The following is a 26,510-nucleotide window of genomic DNA, read 5'->3' as shown; positions in this document are numbered from 1 at the left end:
GGATCATTAGCCGGTGCGAACTCGGTGGGCCGAAGGGCCTGTTTCCACACTGTATCTCTAAACTAAACTAAACTCCCATTTGCACTAATTTTACATTAACCCCACTTTAAATAAAATCCTCCCATCAACCCCCCCTTGCCCAGATTCGCCACCTATCCATGTTCTCCAGAGATGCTGCCTGACCCGCTGAGTTACTCCAGCACTCTGTGAAACGTCACCTATCCGTGTTCTCCACAGATGCTGCCTGACCCGCTGAGTTACTCCAGCACTCTGTGAAACGTCACCTATCCGTGTTCTCCACAGATACTGCCTGACCCGCTGAGTTATGCCCTTTTCTGTAAACCAGCATCTGCAGTTCCTTCATCATAGTTGAAGGGAGGTCGAAGGAGGTCGAAAGAGATCGTCTTCACTCTCCACTATTCGGTGTCCATTTTCTCGAAGTTAGTCGTAGCTAGTTGAAGTTAATCTTCAACATAGTTGAAGGCAGAGGCGGAAACCGCTGTCAAAACATGGAGGGGACCGGGGGACGGGGGACACAATTTCTTGGTGGCCGCGCGCGCATGCGCACACTCACACACACACACGCGCGCGAGGCTTCGGAGGCTCAATCCAGCGCTAATGCAGCTCAACTGTGCCTGTCTCACCGGGTTAACCACAGCCCTGTCTGGACTGACGGGACACCAGCTCTGCTTCTCCACGCTGGCCATATTTCCCGCAAGTCCAGGAAGGGTTGTAAGCTCACCTGGCGGGACAGGCAGAGTTAGCTGGGTTTAGCGCTGTTTCTCTGCGCTGGCCCGTCTGACTGCCAACCAAAGATATAGCGGAGGATCTTTGCTGCCGACCTCTCTGGCCACCTGTGTCCCCTCTGTCCCCCCCCCGGGTTTTCCGCCCCTGGTTGAAGGAGGTCTTCAACATGTCATTTTTTAAAACGCTTCTAAACTCGCCAATTAGGTCGACCAAGAGGGACAGCCCTTAAAATTATTAACCACGTGCCTCAAAGTTGTAAGTGCCACAAATATGCACCATGCATTGACGTCCCCATCCTCCTGTAGCATTATTCCAGCCATTACACTGGATGTGTTCAATTTCTGATGCAGATAATTTAGGACTGAGTTGAGGAAAAACGTTTCACCCAGAGGGTTGTGAATCTGTGGAATTCTCTACCACAGAAGGCAGTGGAGGCCAATTCACTGGATGTATACAATAGACAATAGGTGCAGGAGTAGGCCATTCGACCCTTCGAGCCAGCACCGCCATTCAATGTGATCATGGCTGATCATCCCCAATCAGTACCCCGTTCTTGCTTTCTCCCCATATCCCGCTAACTTTAAGAGCCCTATCTAGCTCTCTCTTGAAAGTATCCAGAGAACTGGCCTCCACCGCCCTCCGAGGCAGAGAATTCCATAGACTCACAACCCTCTGAGAGAAAAAGTGTTTCCTCGTCTCCGTTCTCAATGGCTTACCCCTTATTCTTAAGGAAAGACAATGCATGATTACAATCCAGCCGTCTATGGAGTACAGATACATGATGAGAAACATAGAAAATAGGTGCAGGAGTAGGCCATTCAGCCCTTCGAGCCAGCACAGCCATTCAATATGATTTTGGCTGATCATCCTAAATCAGTAGCCCGTTCCTGCTTTCTCCCCATATCCCTTGATTCCATTACCCCTAAGAGCTATATCTAATCTTTCGTGCAAGATGAAGCCAGGCAAATGATAAAGCCAGTAAAATTATTGACAAGAACCCAAAATAGGAGCAGAGTCTATTTCCTCTTAATGAAAGCATCATTTAAACTGCTTCTGCTGTGATTTCTGGCAGTGAATTCCAGCTTAGTTGCCTGCATTGTGAACATTATTTCTCATCACTGTGCATTCATTTGTCAAATGGATAAAATATAGAGTGCAGCAGAGAATTTGGACCATTGTGTCTGCATGAGTTGAAGAAGCCTTAAAGGGCCTGTCCCACTTACACGATTTTTTTTTTGGCGATGTGCTGGCACCCGTCATAATCACAGCAGGTGGCAGAAAATGTTCAACATGTTGAATATCCAGCAGCAACCAGAAAAAGGTACGACTCTTTGTGTGACTACGCACGACCAAACAGGCGTCAATAATAGTCTATGTAAATAGTATGACAATAATAGTCTCCCCTCCCCCCCTGGATTTCCGCCCATACTATGGATCAACATGGCGGCACGGTGGCGCAGTGGTAGAGTTGCTGCCCCACAGGTTCGATCTTGACCACGGGTGCTGTCTGTACGGAGTTTGTACGTTCTCCCGGTGACCGCGTGCTCCAGTTTCCTCCCACATCCTAAAGATGTACAGGTCATAGTCATATAACCATATAACAATTACAGCACGGAAACAGGCCATCTCGGCCCTACAAGTCCATGCCGAACAAATTTTTTTCCCCTTAGTCCCATCTGCCTGCACTCATACCATAACCCTCCATTCCCTTCTCATCCATATGCCTATCCAATTTATTTTTAAATGATACCAATGAACCTGCCTCCACCACTTCCACTGGGAGCTCATTCCACACCGCTACCACTCTCTGCGTAAAGAAGTTCCCCCTCATATTACCCCTAAACTTCTGTCCCTTAATTCTGAAGTCATTTCCTCTTGTTTGAATCTTCCCTATTCTCAAAGGGAAAAGTTTGTCCACATCAACTCTGTCTATCCCTCTCATCATTTTAAAGACCTCTATCAGGTCCCCCCTTAACCTTCTGCGCTCCAAAGAATCAAGCCCTAACTTGTTCAACCTTTCTCTGTAACTTAGTTGCTGAAACCCAGGCAACATTCTAGTAAATCTCCTCTGTACTCTCTCTATTTTGTTGACATCCTTCCTATAATTTGGCGACCAAAATTGTACACCATACTCCAGATTTGGCCTCACCAATGCCTTGTACAATTTTAACATTACATCCCAGCATCCCAGTCATAGAGTGATACAGCGTGGAAACAGGCCCTTTGGCCCAATGTGTCCACGCCGGCCAACATGTCCCACCCGCGCTAGTGTCACCTGCCTGCGTTTGGTCCATATCCCTCCAAACCTGTCCTGCCCATGTACCTAGACAAAAATGCTGGAGAAACTCAGCTGGTGAGGCAGCATCTATGGAGCGATGGAAATAGGCAACATTTCGGGTCGAAACCCTTCTCGACCCGAAACGTTGCCTATTTCCTTCGCTCCATAGATCCTGCCTCACCCGCTGAGTTTCTCCAGCATTTTTGTCTAACTTCAATTTTCCAGCATCTGCAATTCCTTCTTAAACACTATCCACGTACCTGTCTTTTTTTAAAAACGTTGGGATAGTCCCAGCCTCAACCACCTCCTCCGGCAGCTCATTCCATACACCCACCACCCTTTGTGTGAAAAAGTTATCTCTCAGATTAGCATTAAATCTTTTCCCCTTCTCCTTCAACCTATGTCCTCTGGTCCTCGATTCACCTACTCTGAGCAAGAGACTCTGTGCGTCTACCCGATCTATTCCTCCCATGATTTTATACAGTACACCTCTATAAGATCACCCCTCATTCTCCTGGGCTCCGAGGAATGTATCCGGAGTGGTCACAGTGAGAACGTTGGCTACTGCAAATTGTAAATTGTGTGTGTGTGTAGGATAGTGTTGGTGTACAGAGTGATCTGGTGGTCTTCATGGACTCGGTGTGCTGAAGGGCCTGTTTCGGGTCAGAACTCTTCTGCAGACTTCATAGACTAGCCCCAGCAGACCAACTGCACATCTGCGAAAGAAATTCAAAGAATCCGATGACTTTTACAATGAGTGGCCGATGGAATTTATTTATTTGTAATCAAGAATCGTGTTCCTACACACAGTGCCGGAGTTACCATCTATCTGGGATTTATATAGTTCATGACGTCCTTAGAAACGATTGATTGAATCACTGCCTTTTTAACTCAATGCCAGACATTTGCAATCCTTTATGGATTATTGAGCACATTTATTTGTTTTAAAATCAAATCAGCCTGTCGGCTATTATTTCGATACACGCTGTGGAGTGCAGTGTATGTAAACAGTCACTCGAGTAGGTGCTGTGTTTTTGAGCGAGGCAGCGCTGCATACGATAACAGGGCAATGGTGATCAATGGTTTAATGCCTCATTGGTGCTTCACTTGTCACACATGCAACCGCACGGTGATGTTCGTCTTGCAGGTGTAACACTCGCTGGCACCGCCATTGTAGAAACATGGAAAATAGGTGCAGGAGTAGGCCATTCGGCCCTTCGAGCCTGCACCGCCATTCAATATGATCATGGCTGATCATCCAACTCAGTATCCTGTACCTGCCTTCTCTCCATACCCCCTGATTCCTTTAGCCACAAGGGCCACATCTAACTCCCTCTTAAATATAAACAATGAACTGGCCTCAACTACCTTCTGTGGCAGAGAGTTCCACAGATTCACCACTCTCTGTGTGAAAAACGTTTTTCTCATCTCGGTCCTAAAGGATTTCCCCCTTATCCTTAAACTGTGACCCCTTGTCCTGGACTTCCCCAACATTTTATGATGGATTTATTGAAAGTCCGCGGCCTGGTCGGCTCAACGCGCTCGATGGGCTGGAGAAGTTCCCGCGAACCATCGTCCCTCTGCCCCCCTACCCGCCCGTTTCGGTGTCCCCGGGGGGGGGGGGGCCTCCTTCAGCTGACCCCGGTTCAGCCTCCCCGCATCCACCGTCTCTCCAGCTCTCTCCCGGGTGACGTTTCGGGTCGAGACCCTTTTTCAGACCGGGTCTATGAAGTCTGCAGAAAGATTCTGACCCGAAACGCCACCTATTCCTTTTCTCCAGGGATGTACAGTTTAAGAATAAGGGGTAAAAGCCATTTCGAACGGAGATGAGGAAAAACGTTTTCACACAGAGCGTTGTGAACCTGTGGAATTCTCTGCCTCAGAAGCCATTGGAGACCAATTATCTGGATGCTTTCAAGAGTGAGTTAGATAGAGCTCTTAAAGATAGCGGGATATGGGGAGAAGGCAGGAACGGGGTACTGATTGTGGACGATGAGCCAAGAGCCATTTGAGGGAGTTAGATGTGGCCCTTGTGGCTAAAGGGATCAGGGGTTATGGAGAGAAGGCAGGTACAGGATACTGAGTTGGATGATCAGCTATGATCATATTGAATGGCGGTGCTGGCTAGAATGGCCGAATGGCCTACTCCTGCACCTATTGTCTATTTGTACCTATTCCAGAGCATATGATCCAGACTGCCTCATTCATTGCAGTGCTGAAGGAGATTTCTTTCAATCGAGAAGCTAAACTGCGAGCACTTTCGTGCCTTCAAATTATTTCACGCTGCTTCAGATAAAAGGTAGACAGTTATCCTGTAAGTCCTGGACAAAATTTATTCCTCAGTCATCAGGGTGGCAATTTATCTTCTCATCATTATTCAAAGGCCACAGTTTGAATCCTAGCTTGCTCTACAGGCAGCGTAACACCACACAAAAACAGGGATAACAGCTCATCATGTTCCACTTCAGTAGCCAACAAGCCAAGGGCTAGAAGATTTTAGGCTAATCTCTTCCTTCCCCCCCCCCCCACCACCACCCCATCGTTCTGACCTGCCACCAGAGTTGCTGCCTTACAGCGCCAGAGACCCGGGTTCGATCCTGACCACGGGCGCTGTCTGTACGGAGTTTGCACGTTCTCCCCGTGACCTGCGTAGGTTCCCTCCGGTTTCCTCCCACACTCCAAAGACATGCAGGTTTTTGTAGGTTAATTGGCTTCTGTAAATTTGCCCCTAGTATGTCGGATAGAACTAGTGTACGGACACGGTGGGCCAAAGGGCCTGTTCAAATGCTGTATCTCTAAAGTCTAAAGATGCCTCTCACCTCTGCACAACTCTCACCCTTCCCCATCTCCTTTGTCCTTTGTGCCAAACGTGATGCCAAGGTGGGATATGGGGAGAAGGCAGGAACGGGGTATAAACTTTGGATGATCAGCCATGATCATATTGAATGGTGGTGCTGGCTTGAAGGGCCGAATGGCCTATACGTGCACCTATGTTTCTAAGTTTCTAAATTAAACTAATCTCCTCTGCCTGCACGCGATGTATATCCCTCCATTCCCTGCAAATCCATGTGCTCCGGTTTCCTCCCACATTCCAAAGACAGACTTTAGTTCATTGTTAATCAGTTAATTAATTAAAAAAAATAGTTAGATGATTGAAACGAGTCTTGCGCAGGAAGGAACTGCAGGTGCTGGTCTACACCAAAGATAGGCACAAAATGCTGGAGTAACTCGGAGGCACAGGCAGCATCTCCGGAGAGAAGGAATGGGTGACGTTTCGGGACGGGACTGAAGTCTGAAGAAGAGTTTCGACCCGAAATGTCGCCCAATCCTTCTATATTAAAAAATGGTTAATTGGCTTTGGTGAAAAATTGTCCCTAATGCGTGCAGGATCGTTTTAGCGTACGTACGTGATCGTTTTGGGTGATAGTGAGTTGGCACGGACCCCATGGGCCGAAGGGCCTGTATTTCTAAAGTCTAAACTGTTGTGTAAATGAGTGTTTCTTTTCATGCGAGGTTCTCAGAATGGGCAGCATCTCAAGAGATGGTAATCTCAAGTACAATGCATTGGTGTAAACAGCAGCCAGCTCACGTGGGTGGTGAGAGAACACTTGTGGTCCTGTTTTACAGGAACGCACTCCGTTGCACCCCTGTCTCGCACACGTTTCCATTTTCGTTTCTCCTCTTCAATCCTGGTTTAACGATCCCGAGCTGTGCGACTGTCCCCCATGTCCCGCTGCAGAATATCAAGCAGCGTGCAGCAGCCATTTATAGACCAGCCATCGACAGGCAGGTTATCGCAGCCTCTTGTCAAGTGGGGATTAACGCGGGCCTCTCGGGAACGGACACGAGGCAGGTTTCTCTTTGGCGATCGTTAACGAGGAATGAGGGCGTTTTACTAGTCGATCGCTTTTTCAGGTCGTTCCCCGTCCGTGCAAAGAAGCGTCAACTTTGACCTTCCACTTCCTCCTCTTTGTTCCAATGGCAAAACGCAACTCGGGATTCATTTGCAACTGCAGGTTGCTCAGGCAACAGAAACCGTATCATGGTCGCCATGGTTTTTTTTCGTTCAGGGTCACTGGGACGATAAGGCAGTCGTCTTCACATTGCTCTGGGGCCAAACAGGTTTGTGCAGGGTTTAGTTAAATGTGCTTGGAGCCATGCTGCCGGAGAGACTTCGAATGGAATATGGTGTCACAAGGCATTGAAACAGGCCCAACATACCCATACCGACCAACATGGGCCCTATCTACAAGAGAGAGTTACATATACTAACGGAATCAAGGAATATGGGGAGAAAGCGGGAACGGGGTACTGATTTTGGATTCATAGTTTAGGAATAAGTGATAGGCCATTTTGGACTGAGATGAGGAAAAACTTTTTCACCCTAAGAGTTGTGAATCTGTGGAATTCTCTGCCACAGAAGGCAGTGGAGGCCGATTCACTAGGTACTGATTTTAGATGATCAGCCATGATAGTATTGAATGGCGGTGCTGACTCGAAGGGCCGAACGGCCAACTCCTGCACCTATTTTCTATGTTTCTACAGTATGTTAAGACATACCGGATTGTGGGCTAAAGGCTTGGGTAAAAAAATTGTCCCTGGTGTGTGCGCGTAGGATAGTGTTAGTTTACAGGGATTGCTGGTCAGTGCAGACTAATACTCTGTGTTGTGGAAGTTTTCACCCGTTAAGGAGCTTGTGCAAGCGATATTAAGAGATTCAAGAGTGTTTAAGAAGGAACTACAGATGCTGGAAAAATCGAAGGTAGACATAAATGCTGGAGAAACTCAGCGGGTGAGGCAGCATCTATGGATTGAAGGAATAGGTGACGTTTCAGGTTGAGACCCGAAACGTCACCTATTCCTTCGCTCCATAGATGCTGCCTCACCCGCTGAGTTTCTCCAGCATTTGTGTCTACCCAAGAGTCTTTAATTGTCATCTGTACTGAAATGCAACAAGGAAATTCTTACTTGAGGCATGAGTTTAGTTTAGTTTAGGGATACAGCACGGAAACAGGCCCTTCGGCCCACTTAGTCCGCACTGACCAGCGATCCCCGCACACTAACACTCTCTCTCACACACACACACACACACTGGGGGCAATTTACATTTGTACCAAGCCATTTAACCTACAAACCTGGAGTGTGGGAGGAAACCGAAGATCTGGGATGAAACCAACGCAGGTCACGGGAAGAACGCACAAAGTCCGTACAGGCAGCACCCCTTGTCAGAATCGAACCGGGGGTCTCTGGCGCTGTAAGGCAGTAGTTCTACCGCTACGCCACCGTGCCGCCGAGAGAATTATAACACCCACGAACATAACACAAGCCAGTATTACAGATAAGGTGTAGACATCACAACAAGTCTAATTTACTGCTGAGATTCAGTGAAGGTGGTTTTTGGATAAAAACATCCCCTGTGACACTGGAATCGAGGTGTGGATAACTAATTTTGTGTTTATATTTACACAGTCACAGATACACGGCAGTCAACATGCGAGGTACAGAGAGTGCTGAAAGCCTTTTTACGATACAATTCGTCACAGATGCAACATGCCCGACTGGAACAATAGGCAGTGTTATTATCGTCACCAATGCAGCATTTTAATGAGTGCAGAGGGGTACCGAGACTAACTTTGCAAATGTGAGGTTGCCCGCTCGGTTACGCAAATATGCAAACACACACTCCCACGCATATCAATCCAGCCGCAAACATCTGCACTCCCACCAGTCCACAGATACAAAGCTGCAGGCGCACAGTGCAAACCAACGGCAAGTCGTACCAGCTTCACAGTCATCTTGTTGCGTCTCATTGTCTGTAAAGGGCCTGTCTCATTTGGCGATTTTTTCGGCGACTGACATATCAGGTCACCGAAAGATACGCGGCGCGATGACGTTTGACGCGCGGTGTTTTTTCAAGTGTCGCAACATTTTTTTTGTTGCCGCTGGATTTTAAAATGTTCAAAATCTTTTGGCGACACTGATGTGACGCCAGCAGTCGCGGGGGTGGTGTTTGTGGGGGGGTGTGTGTAGGGGGGGGGGGGGGGGGGGGGGTGGGAGGAGTGAGCTCAGAGAAAAGACGGGGAAGAGGCCCAGGGGAGGAGCCAGCGAGGGGGGACCAGTGGCTGGAATTTACGGTGCGATGGGGACTCACAGCGGGAGCTGGTCGCTGGTCGTTCTCCCCCGCCTGGATCAGAGTCTCCGCTTTCCGTTTGGCGACATCTCCGAATCTGGACTGGGTCAGGTCTCTGACGCTGTGCTGCTGCTAGGGGCTGGGCTGCTGCTGCTCGGGGCCGGGCTGGGCTGCTTCGGGTCCCTCCGAAAGTCCAGTTGGCAACCCCCTCCGCCAGCCACCCTCAGTAAAGACGCGATGGCGCAGGAAAGGGCGGACCGTCCCGGGGAGTGACAGGGGAAGAGACGAATCCACGTGGCGCCGACTGGCAGGTGAAGAGATCGATCTGCGCACGCACGGTTTTTGAGATTTTTAAACCTCGCTGACTTTTACCACATTTAACTGATCGGAACGAAACTTGGTGCAGGAGAACGGTGAGTGAACAGGCGAAAAATCGTAGCGCTATCGTGAACCTTTTGTGCGCAAATAGAAAGACCACCAAACTGGAAGATAACAAGATCAGTATTTTAGTTATGTATAGATAGATATATAGATAGATAACACCCTTCCCCTCTCCTCCACTAAAATGCCCTGTCCCACCTGGACTCACACCCATTTCTCCCCTCTCCCACCCCTTCCATCTACATTCCTTCCTCTAGCTTCACAATTCGCAACCCTTCAATCCTTTTTATCTCACAGCTTCTGTCTTTTGATCTCTGGACTTTGAGCACCGTCTGCCTATCAAACCACCCCCATCACCTGTATCAACCTAATACCTTACTCACTGAGTTACTCCAGCACTCTGCATCTGCAGTTCCTTGTTTCTATATCCAACCTATTACCTGCTAGGCTTTGCTTTGTCCCTTCTTCCTTTCCTTCCCTATAATCAGTCTGAAGAAGGGTTTGGCATCCATGTGCTCCACGGATGCTGCCTGACCCGCTGAGTTAACTCCATCAGTCTAAAGAAGGGTCTTGACCTGAAACGTCACCTATCCATGTTCTCCACAGATGCTGCCTGGCCCATTCAGTTACCCTAGCACATTGAGTCTTTTTTTAAATGACTCCTTTTATGTCTGCCTGAAAGATAGACAGGATGGATGGGGCCTAAGCTGCCTTGTTGGTGGTCATCTGAAGGTCCACTCTGTAGCAGATTAATCTTGCAGGATATGGTACATTATTTATCCATTTTTATCAATTTATTTCCCCTCCAGAGACTTCAGCACAGGCATTATGGACTGCCGCATCAGTATCGTCCCGAGGGATTGCAGTAAAGTCAGAAATACCATCAGTCAGGTTAGACATTAAACCAAGGCTCCTCCAGCTCTCATGGGTTGATATACATGGTACGTGGAATTCATTTCCACAGAAGGCTGTGCAGGCCATGTCATAATCGCAAGATCACAAGTGACAGGAGTAGAATTAGGCCATTCGGCCCATCAAGTCTACTCCGCCAATCAATCATGGCAAATCCATCTCTCCCTCCTAACCCCATTCTCCTGCCTTCTCCCCGTAACCCTTGACACCCGTACTAATCCAGAATCTATCTGCCTCTGCCTTAAATATATCCACTGACTTGGCCTCCACAGCCTTCTGCGGCAAAGAATTCCACAGGTTCACCACCCTCTGACTAAAGAAATTCCTCCTCATCTCCTTCCTAAAAGAACGTCCTTTAATTCTGAGGCTACGACCTCTAGTCCTGGACACTCTCCCGCTAGTGGGAACATCCTCTCCACATCCACTCTATCCAAGTCAATGGATATTTTGAAGGCAGAGATAGATAGATTCTTGATTAGTACGGGTGTCAGGGGTTGTGGGGAGAAGGCAGGAGAATGTGGGGTTGGGAGGGAGAGATAGATCAGCCATGATTGAACCTGACGACCTAATTCTGGTCCAATCATTTAAACCTCACTTATTTTCCCACTGCACTATTTCAGGAGTTTTCTCTCTAGAATTTAGAAGATTGAGGGGGGATCTTATAGAAACTTACAAAATTCTTAAGGGGTTGGACAGGCTAGATGCAGGAAGATTGTTCCCGATGTTGGGGAAGTTCAGGACAAGGGGTCACAGCTTAAGGATAAGGGGGAAATCCTTTAAAACCGAGATGAGGAGAACTTTTTTTCACACAGAGAGTGGTGAATCTCTGGAACTCTCTGCCGCAGAGGGTAGTTGAGGCCAGTTCATTGGCTATATTTAAGAGGGAGTTAGATGTGGCCCTTATGGCTAAGGGGATCAGGCGGTATGGAGAGAAGGCAGGTGCGGGATACTGAGTTGGATGATCAGCCATGATCATATTAAATGGTGGTGCAGGCTTGAAGGGCCGAATGGCCTACTCCTGCACCTAATTTCTATGTTTCTATGTTTCTCGACCCGCGTGTTAGATTAATGTGGCCTTTAAACAAAGTCAGAGAAGCTATCTACCTTATCAGGTAAGAATCCCGTATGTTTCGTGGCAACTGCAGGGTATAATGCTGCATGTTGTTTTTTCCCCATTGTTACATCAGTGCCAACACTTTGAAAAGAGAAAGTGCTTGATCGTCGAGAAAGCACGGACATTAAATCTTGTCGATGCATCAACAAAGCGCCTTTTACGTCTTCAAGCACAGTGCCAGAGATTCTCTGCCATCTTTAAGAAGGGTGTTCGTTTTCCTGGTGGGGCTAGTGCAGATGGGACATGTTGGTCGGTGTGGGCAAGTTGGGCCATCGACCCTGCTTCCACCTTCCAGCTCATAAGTGATAGGAACAGAATTAGGCCATTCGGCCCAAATAAGTCTACACTATTCAATCATGGCTGATCTATCTCTCCCTCATAACCCCATTCTCCGGCCTTCTCCCCATAACCACTGACACCCATACTAATCAAGAATCTATCTATCTCTGCCTTAAAAATATCCAATGACTTGGCCTCCACAGCCTTTGGAGGCAATGAATTCCACAGATTCATCATCTTTTGACTGAAGAAATTTCTACTCATCTCTTTCCTTAGGGAACGTCCTTTTATTCTGAAGCTATGACCTCTGGCTCTAGATTCTCCCGCTAGGGGAACCATCCTCTCCACATCCAATCCATCTAGGCCATGGCTCCATACTTTTCCGATCTAATGGTGCATGGGTCAAAGTGCCAAGTGCATGGAATGGCTGTGGCCTGCAGCGACACAGAATGGCAGAACAGCGGTGGTGGACACCAATGCATCTCCTGGCCACAACCACCACTGCGACTCCATCGCAGGACTATGGGCCTTTGTGGCCAAATTACAACTAACATTTTTTTTTAAAACCTCAGACTTGAAGGGTACAAGATGGCAACAGGGGTCACAGTTTAAGAATAAGGGGTCGGCCATTGAGAACTGAGATGAGGAAAAACTTTTTCACCCAGAGAGTTGTGAATCTGTGGAATTCTCTGCCTCAGAAGGCAGTGGAGGCCGATTCACCGGATGCACTCAAAAGAGAGTTAGATAGAGCTCTTAGGGCTAGTGGAATCGAGGGATGTGGGGAGAAGGCAGGAACATAGAAACATAGAAAATAGGTGCAAGAGTAGGCCATTCGGCCCTTCGAGCCTCATTCAATACGATCGTGGCTGATCATCCAACTCAGTATCCTGTACCTGCCTTCTCTCCATACCCCCTGATCCCTTTAGCCACAAGGGCCACATCTAACTCCCTCTTAAATATAGCCAATGAACTGGCCTCAACTACCTTCTGTGGCAGAGAATTCCACAGATTCACCACTCTGTGTGTGAAAAACGTTTTTCTCATCTCGGTCCTAAAATATTTCCCTCTTATCCTTAAACTGTGACCCCTTGTTCTGGACTTCCCCAACAATGGGAACAATCTCCCTGCATCTAGCCTGTCCAACCCCTTAAGAATTTTGTTATTTTCTATAAGATCCCCCCTCAACCTTCTAAATTCTAGCAAGTACAAGCCGAACGGGGTAATGATTGTGGATGATCAGCCATGATCACATTGAATGGCGGTGCTGGCTCAAAGGGCCGAATGACCTACTCCTGCACCTATTTTCTATGTATCTATGTATTTAACTTAAACGTGACAACTGTTGTTCACTGACTCAAGTGCGGTCTTTTGTTTTACCCCCTTGCACTTAGTATGATTGTGCCCAATGAATAGTAGGATTGTCACTGAACTGTTTTAGTTTAGTTTAGTTTAGAAATACAGCGTGGAAACAGGCCCTTCGGCCCACTGACCAGCGATCCCCGCACATTAAGACTATCCTACACACAGGTACAAGCGACAACAACGTACCATTGAACAAGCCGTGATCATGAAAGGTGCTTTACAAATCCAAGTCTTTCTTTACGGAGTTTGCACGTTCTCCCCTTGACCGGGTGGGTTTTCCCCGGGTTCACCGGTTTCCTCTCACACTCCAAAGACGTACAGGTTTGTATGTCAATTGGCTTCGTTCGGTAAGGTTTGTAATTTGTCCCTAGTGTGTGTAGGGTAGTACTAGTTTACGAGGGACCTCTGGTCGGCACGGATTCGGTGAGGCCACAGGGTCCTGTTTCCGCTCTGTATCTCCAAAGTAAATTAGATTTAAACTTAAAGACAGTGTGGTTTGGATCAAGACCGTGCAGAGGTTTTCACAGTGAAAATCTATTACATTGTTTGCTCTGATCCCATCTACAAAGGAGAAGCCCAACGGATGATAGGGCTATGGAACAAGGGAAAAGAAAATAGCTGTTGTGGGCCTTGGGCTAGCTAGGGAAAGTATTTAAATATAAAACAAAGATAAAAAAGGAAGGTAGACACAAAATGCTGGAGTAACTCAGCGGGATAGGCAGCATCTCTGGAGAGAAGGAATGGGTGATGTTTCGGATCGAGACCCTCCTTCAGACTGAGAGTCAGGGGAGAGAGAGACAGAGGTATGGGAGAGTGAGGCGTGAAAATGACAGATCAAAGGGTACGATCATCAAAAAGAAATGTAGAACATTTACACCCCAGCAGTATGAACATTGACCTCCAATTTCAGGTAGTCCTTGCTTTCTCCTGCCTTCCCCTCCCATTCCCAGCTCTCCCACAGCCCACTGTCACTGCCTCTTCCTTCCTTCTTCCCGCTCGCTCCCCCCCCTCCCCCCCATCAGTCCGAAGAAGGGTCGCAACCCGAAACGTCACCTATTCCTACGCTCCGTAGATGCTGCCTCACCCGCTGAGTTTCTCCAGCATTTTTGTCTACCAAGGAAATTGTAGAATGGTTCAGTTAGTAAATAAGGAACTTCCAATTAGGAATGCTATTAAGACATCGGCACCTCACACTAAGGGAAGTCCTTTTGAAGTTTAGCTGCTGTGAAGTAATAATATTGGATGGGCGGGAACCAATTATACACAAGAACCGCTCACAACCAGCCGTGATATAGTGACCAGATGAGTACGTTTTCAGTGATGAGGGATGGGAGATAATATCGTTGGGACATTAGCTGGATCCCTTTGTTTCTCTTGCTTTAGGCTTCCGTTGCAAAGTCCCAGACTGCAATCGATCTCTCTCTGAAATTTATACCACTGCAGCAGAGAATTTTTCAAAACGAGCGCAGTTTCCAGCCTGCATCGACAATGCTGACCTTAAGATGCCGTCTGGCGAGTCTCGAGCCCACCGTTCCATGGCGATGAACACATCCTGAATTATTATTATCCAACTCATCGGGGACCCTCGGACTAGACTTTACTGGCTTTGCCTTGCACTAAACGTTATTCCCTTATCATGTATCTATCCACTGTAAATGGCTCCATTGAAGTCACGTCTTGTCTCTCCGCTGGCTGGTCAGCACGCAACAAAAGATTTTCACTGTACCTCGGTACACGTCATAAGGTGATAAGGGCATAAGTGATAGGAGTAGAATTGGGCCATTCGGCCCATCAAGTCTACTCTGCCATTCAGTCATGGCTGACCTCTGCCTCCTAATCCCATTTTTCTGCCTTCTCCCCATAACCCTGGACACCCGCTCTAATCAAGAACATGTCTATCTCTGCCTTAAAAATATCCACTGACTTGGCCTCCACGGCCCTCTGTGGCAATGAGTTCCACAGATTCACCACCCTCAAACTAAAGAAGTTCCTCCTCACCTCCTCTTTAAAATAGCTCCCTTTAATTCTGAGACTATGAGCTCTGGTCCTAGACTCTCCCACCAGTGGAAACATCCTTTCCACATCCACTCTATGCAAGCCTTTCATTATTCTGCAAGTTTCAACGAAGACCCCCCTCTACCTTCTAAACTCCAGCGAGTCCGGCTTTCAACGAGGGCGAACGCATCCTGAACTAATACCCTCGGACTATCTTTGATCAGACTTTACTGGCATTACCTGGCACTAAAGGTTATTCCCTTATCATAAGTTAAGTATTAGTAAGTTGTAGTTTATTGGCCAAGTATTCACATACAAGGAATTTGCCTTGGTGCTCTGGCCGTCAGTGACAACATGACATACAGTGACAGTTAGGAATGACACATAAAAACATTAAACATTAATAATAAAACATTATTGATTAAACATGTGAATGAAATAAAATACCAGAGCAAAAGGAGGCGACAGAATTTTGGTTATTGAGTAGAGCTACAACTCGTGGAACAAAAAGCTGTTTTTATGTCTGGCTGTGGCGGCTTTGACGGTCCGGAGTCACCTTCCAGAGGGAAGTGATTCAAAGAGTTTGTGGCCAGGGTGAGAGGGGTCAGAGATGATCTTACCCGCTCGATTCCTGGCCCTTGCAGTGGCCCTTATCATGTATCTCTGTACACTGTAAATTGTAATCATGTATTGTCTTTCCGTTGACCAGTTAACACGTAACAAAAGCTTTTCCCTGCTCCTAGGTACACGTGACAATAAGCTAAACTATGATAAATTAAAGAAACATCTATGTTTCTATGTAATCGATCAATGTATGTCTAGGGGGTCACAACATTATATTTACCAATGTATTTTTATCTGGCTATGTTGATATATATTGAATTGAAATGAATACCTTTATTGTCATTCAGACCTTACGGCCTGAACGAAATTTCGTGCCTGCAGTCATACATACAATCATACAATAATAAACAACACTAAACACAAATTAACATCCACCACAGTGTATCCTCCATGCACCTCCTCACTGTGATGGAGGCAAAAATCTTAGGGCTGCAGTCTCTTCCCTCCTCTTCTCCCTCTACCCCACCGGGCGATATCTACGCAAGTGCTTTTTATCAGTCCTCAGTGAATTGGTTTGTCAATGCTTTTGTGAACTAAATTGAGAGTTTCATCCTTGCATCCAAATCTGAAGGTTATGGGCCATCACCCGATCGGGACCCCCTCCACACAAAATCTAGACCACCAATCGTCTACTGGGAGAATACCAGACCAAATCCCATTTTAACCTCTTAAGAAATCAGTCATAGACAATCCCAAGACAAAAATCAATCAAGCACAAGGCCATCACGAGAAATTTTTGATTAGTGTAGAGATACAGCGCGGAAACAGGCCCTTCGGCCCACCGAGTCCGTGACGACCAGCGACCCCCACACGTTTGTACTATCCCACACACACTCGGGAAATATTTTTGCATTTACACCAGGCCAATTATTTATACGTCTTTGGAGTGTGGGAGGAAAGCGAAGATCTCGGGGAAAATCCCACGCAGGTCATGGGGAGAACGTACAAACTGCGTACAGGCAGCGCCCGGAGTCGGGATCGAACCTGTTCGGGCTGTTGCGCTGTAGGGCAGTGACTTTACCGCTGCGCCACCGTGCCGCCCACATTGTTGCAATTTTTGGTGCATTATAGGCGCCATCTCATGCATCGTGACCTTTTGACCCACATCCCCACTCTGGGCAAAGCATGGCATGCACGGGCTGTCCGGCATTCCTGTACTAACCAGGCCTCCGTTTACTTAGCCTTTGATATCAAACCGCATCAGACATTTCCAGGCTACTAGAAGCAGGCTTTACCTGCGCAGGGACAAGAAGCATTAGACCTTACAGCACTGAGCTGAACAGATGGCGAGTTCTTCCTGATTTCCTGCCAATGCTTGTCCCTGGATCAACCATGCTGTTTGGACCACATTGTGCTGATGTTTAGCTGGTAATTTTTATAAGGAATAGCAGCAGCTCAGTAGCGAGCTTGTGGGCCAGTCACTGCATCCGTGAACTCGGAGTTTGTACAATCTCCCCGTGACCCGCGTGGGTTTTCTCCGGGAGCTCTGGTTTCTTTCCACACTGCGATGACGTTCAGGTTTGTAGGTTGAGTGGCTTTGTAATATTGTCAATTGTCCCCTGAGCATGTAGGATTGTGCTGTAGGATTGTGTGGGGGGGGGGGAAATCGCTGGTCGGCACGGTCTCGGTGGGCCGAAGGGCCTGTTTCCACGCTGCATCTCTAAACTAAATAAGATTCAGGCACAGGAAAGAATTGCAGATGCTGGTTTAAATGGAAGGTTGACACAAAACTCTGGAGTAACTCAGCGGGACAGGCAGCATCTCTGGAGAGAAGGAATGGCGGCTGTTCACACATGACTAATGATAGATGAGATCATTTGGAATCGGGGATTCATGTAATGGAACCATTAGAACAAAGGATATAGAACATAGAATAATATTGTTCTATATGTTCAGGGGCAGGCAAGAACTGCAGATGCTGGTTTACATCGATGGTTGACACAAAATGCAAAATGCTGGAGTAACTCAGCTGGACAGGCAGCATCTCTGACGCTTTGGGACAAGATCCTTCTTCTTACTGTCTCCGATGACATTCGCCCTCTGTCCCGCCCACTCCCCTGACATCAGTCTGAAGAAGGGATTCGACCCGAAACGTCACCCATTCCTTCTCTCCAGAGAATGATGCCTCTGATGTCCCGCTGAGTTTACTCCAGCATTCTGTGTCTACCTGCAGGTATTCCTTATGGGAGCAAGAATACATTTCCTTAATGCAGACACATCAATAAGTTAAAACACATCCCTGCACTAATGCAGACCATTACACAAACGCGTTGACAAACTAATTCACTGAGGACCGATAAAAAGCACTTACGTAGAAATCTACATATTAACGTAGCCATATAAGAATACATTAGTAAATTCAATGTTGTGACCCCCTAGACATACATTAATCTATTGCATAGAAACACAGATGTCTCTATTAATCTATTATGATTTAGTTTATTGTCACGTGTACCGAGGTACAGTGAAATGTTTTTGTTGCGTGCTAACCAGTCAGCAGAAAGACAATACATGATTACAATCGAGCCATCCACAGTGTACAGATATTGCATTTTAGACACATATCTATATGGTCATAAGTGATAGAAGCAGAATTCGGCCCATCAAGTCTACTCTGCCATTCAATCATTGCTGATCAATCTCTCCCTCCTAACCCCATTCTCCTGCATGTTTAGTTTTTAGTTTAGAGATACCCGAGCGGGGAAACAGGCCCTTCGGCCCACCGGGTCTGCGCAGACCAGCGATCACTAATACTATCCGACACCCACTCGGGACAATTTTTACATTCACCAAGACAATTAACCTACAAACCTGTACGTCTGTGGCGTGTGGGAGGAAACCGAAGATCACGGAGAAAACTCACGCGGGTCACAAGGAGAACGTGCAAACTCCGTAGAGACAGCACCCGTAGTCGCGATCAAACCCGGGTCTCCGGCGCTGCGTTCGCTGTAAGGCAGCAACTCTACCGCTGCGCCACCGTGCCCTCTCCCCATAACCCCAGACACTTGTCTGATTTTGTGCTGGAGAAAGGTTTGGGAATCCTGTGGTGCGGTCAAGTCAAGCGGAATTTATTGATGCGAGAGGCAAAATGCTGGAGCAACTCAGCGGGACAGGGAGCACCAACGCAGCCCGAGTTACTCCAGCATTTTGCGTCTATCTTCGGTATAAACCAGCATCTGCAGTTCCTGCCTGCAGTACATACGCTGATACACAGCAACACAGCCTTGCACTAAAATATGGGCACTTATCCATACATGACTGTGTGCAGGGTCAGGTATCCAAACACTAGCCCATGTACATGTAACCACGAATGCTAAACAATAGAGAACAAATGCACATATGTTATCACGGCAAGTAATACACCAATGCATCCACATTCTGAAACAGTATTAATACATATACTAGATATATATACAAGAATGATCTCAGGAATGAATGGGTTAACATACGTATGATTGTTGACTGTTTGTTAGGTGAAAACGAGAAGCTGGTGTGACTTGGGTGGGGGATGGAGAGAGAGGGAATGCCAGGGCTACCTGAAGTGAGAGAAATCAATATTCATACCACTGGGCTGTAAGCTGCCCAAGCATATTGTTCATATTGCACACGGGCAGTTTACAACCCCACTGGTATGAATATTGATTTCTCTAACTTCAAGTAACCCCGGCATTCCCTCTCTCTCCATCCCCCCCCCCCCCAACCCAAGTCATTGTACTAGCTTCAAGGCCATCTTGTAGAGTCTCATTGTCTGTAACTCGTTTTCACCTAGCTCACAACTCATAATGGCCTGTTCTCATTTTATCATTGTTACTTTTTTTTGCATATCTTTCATTCATTTGGTCTGCATCTCTCCACATCACCGTCCATGAAGAGTTACATAAAGAAACACTATGCAATCGAACAAACAAAGAGCCTTCTTGTATGTTACGGCCACCAAAATCAAATACCTCAAAAGCCAATAACATATTACAAAACCAGGTTCAAATGCAAAAATCATTTATTTTTTACTAACAAAAAAAAGAACTAAACCCGAATCAAGCAAACAAAAGATAAAGGGTTACATAAAAAAGCTGGAGAAACTCAGCGGGTGCAGCAGCATCTATGGAGCGAAGGAAATAGGCAACGTTTTGGGCCGAAACCAGGGTTTCGGCCCGAAACGTTGCCTATTTCCTTCGCTCCATAGATGCTGCTGCACCCGCTGAGTTTCTCCAGCTTTTTTATGTAACCTTCGATTCTCCAGCATCTGCAGTTCCCTCTTAAACAAAAGATAAAAGGTGCTCTGGCCAACCACTCAATGGTCGGACCAGAGACTCTAAACCTGCCTCAGTGTGAAAATAAACCTGAAACATAAGTTAATACCCCAGTGGTATGAACATTGATTTCTCTAACTTCAAGTAACCCCGGCATCCCCCCCCCCCCCCCCCCCCCGACTCTCGGTATGAAGAAGGGTCTCGACCCAAAACGTCACCCATTCCTTCTCTCCAGAGACGCTGCCCGTCCCGCTGAGTTACTCCAGCATTTTGAGTCTATCTCAAAGCAACGTGAAGATCTATTGCTCACTGTCAAATGTCTGGGCAGATATCCATCTGTCCCTCACGCATTGTTACTAAACGATAGTCACACATGGCTGTTAATCTGTGCAGGGCAAAAACCATATACCCACGACACCCATCAATATTGCAAACATTCACCAAAATCCCGACACTTCCCATATTCCACATTACAATTAAGACGTATATCTACAGGGCCTGTCCAACTTAGTCGCCCAAAAAAGGCGACACCTGTCACAGCCGCCGTAGAAGGTCGCTGAAAAAGCGGCGACTGCCCCCCCCCCCCCCCCCCCCCCCCCCTCCCCCCCCCCCCACCCCCACCACAATGTCTACGACACCCTACCACATAGTCGACGTCAAGCTATGGCAAGCTACCGACAACCGCCGACCCAATCGTCGAGACTTAGGACGTCCACCTACGACAACACAGGCGACAATAAAGTCAACCTACGTCCACAAGCTACGACCCTGTTGGTGGCAGCCGAAGACAATTCCGTCACCGGTACCGGTTGACGTAGGTAGCCGCCAATGGAATTCACCGAAGTCAGCGCCCGGCGCCAACCAACGTCACCTGGCCTACGACAACCTACAACAGCGCCTACATCAGGAGAAGACAGGCAACGTCAAGCCCACAGTTGCTGAAAGGTTTTGAACATTTCAAAATCCAGCGGCAACATGAAAGAAGTTACGACACTCGAGGAGACAACTCGCGCCAATACAGGCGTCCCCCCGCGACCATGTGGCCGCAGCCTATTATCCAGCTGTCGCCGAAAAACCCACCTAGGTGGGACAGGACCTTAACTAATCTGCAGCATAAATATAAATATAAAACGACAAACTGCACTCGAGAACTGTATCCACACCAATATTTTGTGCATAGCACAGCACAGCACACCAACAGACATAATACTGACACACAGTTACATTAATCCTATTCAGCAATGTCCCAACTCAAAGACAAATGCATCACGCCGAGTTACTAAGCACTGATATGCACATAAAATGACAAATAATACATATTTACACTATTGGGATCATACACTAATTTCCACGCGTGTGTGAAGCACATATGTGTATATATATATATATAATATTAATAATCATACAACACGTTTGCATACATTGTACATACAAATAATTTACCGGCACAGTAACATTTGTGCAGACCGACTCAATCATAGACACATCCAGAGAGTGATACAGCGTGGAAACAGGCCTTTTAGCCCAACTTGCCCACGCCGCCCAACATGCCTCATCTACACTAGTCCCACCTGCCTGTGTTTGGTCCATATCCTTCTAAACCTTCCCTATTTGTACCTGTCTAAATGCTTTTTAAATGTTGCGGTGGCACTTGCCTCAATTACCTCCTCTGGCAGCTCGTTCCATATACCTACTATCCTTCATGTAAAAAGGTTGCCCCGCAGGTTCCTATTAAATCTCCCCCCCCCCCCCCACCCCCACCTTATACCTACGTCCTCTGGTACTCGATTCCCCGACGGTGGGTAAAGACTCTGTGCATTTACTCTCTCTATTCCGCTCATGATCTTATGCACCAACATAAGATCACCCCTTATCCTCCTGGGCTCCAATGGATTAAAGTCCTGGCCTGGTCAACCTCACCTGAGAGCTCAGGCCCTCGAATCCTGGCAACGTCCTTGTAAATCTTCTCTGTACCCTTTCCAGCTTGACAACATCTTTCCTACAACATGGCGCCCAGAACTGAACGCAATACTCTAAACACGGCCTCACCAACATCTTGCACATCAGCAACATGCCCTCCCAACTTCCATACTCAAAACTCTGACTGATGAAGGCCAATCTGCCAAAAGCCTTTTTGACCACCCATGTACCTGAATTCCTAGACCCCTCTGCTCCATAACACTCCCCAGAGCCCCACCATTCACTGTGTAGATCCTGCCTGTGTTAGACTATTTAGTATCCAGTATATATAATTCCCATTTGAAAGTGTTTATTGAATCCATTTCCACCAACTTTGCAGACAAGGCAGTCTATATTACGACATGTATGTGCTATTAAATGTAAATTCTTGACATACACAACTTCATGAATACGCACAGCCATATTTACTATCTTGCAGACAGACTAACGTTCACCAACTCTCTACCTAAAGAGAGGAACATCCTCACATGCCCTTGTACAGACATCCAGGAGCTCGGGCTCCATTCATAAGCACAATATCAAATTGAACCTTCACACACGGCCAGCCCGGAATGACAAAGGAATGGAGAAATGCACACTCAAGGGGGGCAGAGATATGTAAATACATTACACACACACACAGACAGACAGACACACAGAGACATACACACGCACACAGACATACACACAGACATACACAGACATACACAGACATACACACACACACACACACAGACATACACACAGAGACATACACACACACACACAGACATAGACACACACACAGACATACACACACACACAGACATACACACACACACACACACACACAGACATACACACACACACACAGACACACACACACACACACAGACATAGACATACACAAACATACACACAGACACACACACACGAACCCATACACACACGCACACACCACACACAATGCACATGTGACCACATGCAACCTGACAACAGTGTGAGCTTTTAAAGGCAGACAACCATGGATCTCCAGTCACCCACCGTTCTACAGATCCAGGAAGCTAACAATTCTCTCACAGGTCACAACCACACACAAGAAGCCAATGCACACACGCACACACCCACTCACACTCACCCCCACCCTAGCTGTGCACTGAGAGAGAATAAAATCTGTCAATGCTGACATCAACGCTTATTATGTTTTAATCTGCGCTAATATTTGCAGGTTCCCCCTCTGCTAGAAACAACCTTTGAGGACTGGAGCCGGCATCACATCTCGCCACACCTCACCATATTTAAATCCAGATATTTCCTCTCTCTCGTTCTCTCTTACACATACACACACATACACTCTCTCTCTCTTTCTGTGCCAGTTCAGGGAGCTCACACAGGCACCTCTTGCTCCCACCCCCACCGTCCCCCGCGTGCCCGCCACACACTGAAACATGTCACAACTGCCCACATTAAAGAGAACCACATCCCCAATTGATCTCAACGCTGTGAATGGGATGGAGAGGGGGGGGAAAGAGAAAGAGAGGGAGGAGAGAGAGAGGGGGAGGAAGAGGAGAGGGGAAGAGAGGGAGGGAGAGAGAGAGAGAGAGAGAGAGGGAAACAAAGAGGGGGAGAAGGAGGGAGAGAGAGAGAGAGAGAGAGGAGAGAGAGAGAGAGAGAGAGAGAGAAGGAGAGGGAAGGAGAGAGAGAGGGAAGGAGAGAGAGAGAGAGGAAGGGAGAGAGAGAGGGAGAGGAGAGGAGGAGAGAGAGGAGGAGAGAGAAAGGGAGAAAGAGAGAGGGGGAGAAAGAGAGAGGGGGAGAAAGAGAGAGAGAGGGAGAAGAGAGAGGGGGAGAAAGAGAGAAGGGGAGAAAGAGAGAAGGGGAGAAAGAGAGAAGGGGAGAAAGAGAGAAGGGGAGAAAGAGAGAAGGGGAGAAAGAGAGAAGGGGAGAAAGAGAGAAGGGGAGAAAGGGAGAAAGAGAGACGAGGAGATGAGATATGAGAGGAGAGATAGGGAGAAGGGGAAAGAAGGGGAGAGAGAAGTGTGGAGAAAGATGGGTGGGTGAGGAGAGAGAAGAGAGAAAAAGCCACCCCTCTACCGGGCTCCAGTCCTTGCCCCGTGAGTGTTTTTTTAACTGAGAACCCGGGCGATAAACTGCAGGGTTTTGCAACAATCGCCACCATGGCTGTGGCCAAGTGTACAAAGTATGAATGGACGTGCCGGTGACTTGCAAATGGACCCGTGGGGATTTATCAGCTTATTAGCAGAGTATCCCCCCCGTCTGAACTGTTTGCAAGTCCCTCATAAACACTCGCCATTCTCCTTTCTCCTTTCCATGTAAAGTCGGGCCAGCCGATTTCAGAGAAAGGAGGCGAAGAAAATGACACAGTGGCTCGCTGGTGTGAAGCAATAATACTTATTTACTTGTTTATGTAATTGCATTAAACCCCCCCCCCCCCCCCCCCCCCACACACACATCATCCTTCCTTCTGTACAACCACCTAACCCCGAACACACACACACACAGAGACATACACAGTCAGAGATTCACACACATTCAGATACACACACATCCAGCGAGAGACACGCACACACACACACACACGCCCACGCACAGCCAGAGACACAGTCAGCCACACACACACACAGCCAGAGAGACACACACGCAGTCACACACACACACACACACTCACACACAGCCAGAGAGAGACAGACAGACACACAGTCAGAGGGACACACAGACACACGCAGTCACACACACACATACGCTCGCAGTCAGAGAGAGACACACAGACAGATACAGGTACAGAGAGGGGGGGGGGGGGGGGGGAGAGGGGGAGAGAGAGAGAAACAGAGAGACACACAGACAGAGACAGATACAGAGCGAGAGAGAGAGAGAGAGAGAGAGAGAGAGAGAGAGAGAGAGACAGAGAACAGAGAGAGAGAGAGAGAGAGAGACACAGAGAGAGAGAGAGAGAGAGGGAGAGGGAGAGGGAGAGAGAGACACACACACACAGAGAGAGAGAGAGAGAGAGAGAGAGACACACACACACAGATACAGAGAGAGACACACACACACACACAGAGAGACAGAGAGAGAGAGAGAGAGAGACAGACACGGACACAATCCCCATCCCAAGGACTCCCAGTCCCGGCTCCAAGGGGGTTGGTTCCCCGCCCGGAGCCTCCCGGTAACAGTGCATGTTTCCCGGCAGCCGGTCCCCATACTCACTGCAGCTGTAGAACTGTCCGTCCCCCGGTCCCCGACCGACCGACCGACCGCGTTCCTGGCGGCTCCTCAGCGCTGCAGCCGCGGGCGAGATGTGCCCGCAAACATCTCACTGTAGCAGCTCAGAAAACCCTGCCCCGCATCAGCCCTCGGTTTATTCCCCGACCCACGGAAGAAGGACATTACCTTCCACATTCAGGCAACAAAAGAGTTTCCAGAGACAGTTACAGGTTCCCAGAGGGGGGGGGGGGAGAGGGAGAGAGAAGAGAACAGACACATTACACACAACATCCCTGCTCCAGAGGGCGAGAGAGACAGGAAGACACAGAGTACAGAGAGAAAGACACAGACAGAGAGACAGAGAGAGAAAACAGACACACAAGTGAGACACGAGAGACAGAGAGGGAGAGGAGAGCGAGACGAGGTCCACACACAACCGTAGACACAGAGGTGATGGAGAGAGAGAACATACACACAGATACAGAGAGACACATACACACAGACACAGATACAGAGAGGGAGAGAGAGAGAGACAGACGCGGACACAATCCCCATCCCAGTCCCGGCTCCAAGGGGGTTGGTTCCCCGCCCGGAGCCTCCCGGTAACAGTGCATGTTTCCCGGCAGCCGGTCCCCATACTCACTGCAGCTGTAGAACTGTCCGTCCCCCGGTCCCCGACCGACCGACCGACCGCGTTCCTGGCGGCTCCTCAGCGCTGCAGCCGCGGGCGAGATGTGCCCGCAAACATCTCACTGTAGCAGCTCAGAAACCCGCTGCCTCCGCATCAGCCCTCGGTTATTCCCCGACCCACGGAAGAATTACAATTGACCATCCTTCCAAAACACCACGCAGCCGCTTCAGGGTTCCCCCCTCTCCCTCTTTCTCTCTGTTTCTCCTTCCCTCTCCTTCTCTCCTTCACGCAGCAGACAAGAGGCAGTGTCTGCACAGAGCCGCTATGTTGCCGCTGTCACCCTTCCCTACACAGTAGTCATCTGTAAGTGTGGGCTGTTGGTCCCACAGCCCTGTAGCTCCACTGTGTGAGAGCGCTGCCACTGCCTCCCACACCTCATTGGCGGACTGTGTGCTCTACAGCTGAACGGGGTACTGAGAGAGGGAGGAGATAGAGGGGGAGAGGGGGAGGAGATAGAGGGAGAGAGAGAGAGATAGGGAGGGATGGAGGGGAGAGAGGGATAGAGAGAGCGATGGAGGGAGGGAGAGGCAGGGAGGGAGAGAGAAAGGAGAGAGAGGGAGGGATAGAAGGATAGAGAGAGAGGAGAG

The 26,510-nt window shown here is 48.1% G+C and overlaps 1 protein-coding gene across 3 annotated transcripts in view; it reads right to left on the bottom strand.

The window, feature by feature from the left end:
• lrrn2 (leucine rich repeat neuronal 2) overlaps positions 1 to 25,364 on the bottom strand; it is a 217,481-nt gene extending 192,117 nt beyond the window's left edge. For all 3 annotated transcript variants that reach the window (XM_055654896.1, XM_055654895.1, XM_055654897.1), the window contains exon 1: positions 25,236 to 25,364. The gene's annotated coding sequence lies outside the window, so the exon portion shown is untranslated. The remainder of the gene's footprint in view (positions 1 to 25,235) is intronic.
• Between the last annotated feature and the right edge of the window lie 1,146 nt (positions 25,365 to 26,510).

This window comes from Leucoraja erinacea, chromosome 24, assembly GCF_028641065.1.
Source record: "Leucoraja erinacea ecotype New England chromosome 24, Leri_hhj_1, whole genome shotgun sequence".
NCBI classification, from domain to species: domain Eukaryota; kingdom Metazoa; phylum Chordata; class Chondrichthyes; order Rajiformes; family Rajidae; genus Leucoraja; species Leucoraja erinaceus.
This window is presented reverse-complemented; position numbering and strand designations above follow the sequence as displayed.